Here is a 3198-nt window from a genome sequence, read left to right as displayed (position 1 = left end):
TCTCTTTGGATTTGAGACTTTAGTCTTTGCAACTTTACAGATCTTCTTTATGCACCAAGAGCTTGTAACACTTCAAAGAGAAAGGAAAAATTTAAATTGCATCATATGACCCCTTTAAAGCAGAAGCTCGTTGAAGCAGGAACCTTTGCTTATTTTGACAAGAAGGCACCGACCAAGATTATTGCAGATGTGAGTCCGGTAGACATCGGGGCTGTGTTGATTCAAGAACATCCAAATACACAAAATAATGTTCTTTTTAGCAACATCATATGACACCTTTAAGCTGGCAAAAACTATAATTCTGCTGTATAGCATTATTGCGACTGTAGACTTACAATACCCTTAACTGTTTATAACCTTAACAATAATCTTAACACTTAACAAAAATATCACTTTGAACTTATACTAGTTCAACTCTTACTTAGTATAAAGGATACAGATTCAGGTGATCGATGCTCAGCTGAGGTAGTACACAGCAGGTTACCACAACAGTGTTTCCACCACAAACACTCCAGTTCACTGGTTGAAGTGTAGGTGCACCCAGGGTGTCATACATGTAGAGATTCCTAGGTCGCCTGTTTCTGGCAGTTCTCCTCATAGGTTCTGATGCAAAGTCACCCTCTTCATGTTCTGCTTTTCCTATGGATCCTTCTTCCAGCTCCTGATCCCCTTGAAAATCTCCCACTACCTGTTCATCAGACTCCTCTGGGTGCCCCTCCAGGTCAGGTAGGTTTACAGATTCGTCAGCGATTTCTTCGATGTCAGGTTCCTTCTCAGGTTTTCGGTTTCTCTCCCCTCTTCTAGGATGGAATTCTGCTGCACGTGGATCCAGATCTGTTCCTGTTCTCTGCGTTGGAACCCATAAGTCAAACTCCTTGTCGCTGGAACTGTCGGTGCTGTCATGGTGAGTATTCCATTGTGGTTGTGCTTCATGTTTTGACCTGTTCCTCTAACCTCCTTTTCTTTCCAGAGGAACATCAGCTGTCCTCCGCTCATCAAAGTTCTCCCTCCTCAAGCAGCTCTCTCACTGGTCTCACCTCTGCGTTAGGAAGATGTCTCTTCTTCCACTCTGTACCCACAATTGAAACTTGTGACCCTGTGTCCCACAGCACCGATGGTTTCTAATACCTCCTAGAAAACATTGTACCATGCATCTGCGTCCCACCAAACTGGCTGTTTTCTCTTGTTTGGTTAACCATGGTCCTTCAGGTAAGTGATCTCTTGGTAAGTTTTCCATGATGTCTGAGGTAATCTCAATCTTGTTTGACGTCACACGGGTCGCAGTTAGTTTCTGACAGCCCGCTGCCCAGTGCTCACTGCTGCCACACTTGTAGCAGTGTTCACATCTTCCCTCTGGGTTGGACTGCTCACATTGGGTGCAACGTCTGGTGTTTGCTCGTGCAGGTGGAAATTGATTACGAGTGAATCTCTGGTTACCTCTTCTGACTGTCTGAGGTTGTGATATTTGAGCAAGGCTTGCCACTTGAGAAGTCAGGCTCTGGATTGCTTCACATATCACTTTATCCCATGCATCCAGCTTTTCCATCAGGTTGTTAGGCTTTGGAGCATTCTCTTCCTTTGACTGACACCTTTATCTTGTCCAGCATGTGTCTGTTCCTCCTCACTGACTGTGGCCACCTTGATGCTCTTGGGTCGAGTAATTGAGAACTTGGATTTTCTTTCAAGCTCAAGACTATATGACATGTTCATTTTCTCCAACAGCACTTCATCTTCCACCAGTGGGTTTTCCAGGTGGGGTTTCAGATCTGTGCGTATGCTGTCATCATGAAGGCCGTCAGGACTGTTGGTAAAAACTGATTCTGGATTAATTCGTGATTGTATTTTAATCCTGTCTTTACATTTTCAGATGCTGACAAAATCCTCTGTCTGAGATCCATGGCTCGGACTAAGAACTGTATAGGTGTTTCTTTGGGTTCTTGGACTGCACGTGTGAGTGAGTGATACAATTCTGTTGCATCCTTTTCAATAAAATGTGCTCTGAGAATGTGTTTAAGGACAGGCAATGTTAGATCTGTTCTACTCTCCAGATAACTTCTCAAACTGACACCTGGGATGATAGCTTGAATGACTGCCTCAACAATTTCTCCCTCATCATAACCTCTTTTGCATGCCCTGTGGGTCTGTCTGTCCAGGCTGGTAAAGTTTAATTTGTCTCTCTGACCAGATTCACCATTTTGTACAATTATTTTGAGTTATTTTTTATACACTGGATGCATTAGTGACATTTTCTCCTAAAACAGATACATTTTGCATTTTTCTGTCTGTTTTGGCACATTCTGATTCTATTCCCGTGATGTTCACAGGTTTTTCTAGTGCAATTCCCATAACCCCCACAGGGTGGCACTCCAGGCCAGCTTTTCGCTGCCCCTCGGTGCTTGTTTCACACTCTACACTGGATGAGCTATCAGTTTCCTCCTTGTCTTAATTTATCAAACTGTCAATTTTCTCCTTTGTATCTCCTTAAAAATATAGATAGTCCTTCATCTTCAATTACCACAACATCATCTCCCTCTAAATGCTGCAGAATGCGTCTTCTCAGCTTTTCACCCTCCCTCACATTTAGCTTGAGCATTTCACATAAACTTCTCAGTTGCGAAGTGGATACCTTGAGTAATTTACTCTCAATTTCATCCAGCGTAGCTTCCCACACAGGCAACATTATGGCCACTCACTGAACAGACTCATGTAACTCATGTATGCAGTCATTTTTCGCCCGTTTCACGGTCCTCTCTTTCCGTGACTCTTTCCCCTCGCGCTGCACTCGCGGCTCGTTTCATCACTCGCTGGCCACTCCGTTGCCGTGTTTGCTTCTTTCTTCCTCCTGAAATCCGTCACACACTGAGCAGAAACACTAGTTTTATGTTGCCCCCTTGGACAATAATGATGACAACCTTTGCTTTTCTGTAGATTTATTCGCCTGGAGGTTTTTTTCTTTTTGTTTTCTGCAACAGATTTGGGGCTGCAAGCTTTAACACAAACAACATGCGTTAACTGCCCTTCTTCTCTAACCTTTTTACTCACATGTCTTTCTTCACACGGCGCCCCCAACAGTATACATATTTTTCTTACGTCTTCTTTATATTATCCCCTTTACATTATATTAGTGCAAATTATCTACAATAAACAAAGAAATTAAACCAATTAAACAATTCTTTGAGGTCATTACATGTGCACGCT

This window comes from Sinocyclocheilus anshuiensis, unplaced genomic scaffold, assembly GCF_001515605.1.
Source record: "Sinocyclocheilus anshuiensis isolate Anshui unplaced genomic scaffold, SAMN03320099.WGS_v1.1 scaffold565, whole genome shotgun sequence".
NCBI classification, from domain to species: Eukaryota; Metazoa; Chordata; class Actinopteri; order Cypriniformes; family Cyprinidae; genus Sinocyclocheilus; species Sinocyclocheilus anshuiensis.
This window is presented reverse-complemented; position numbering follows the sequence as displayed.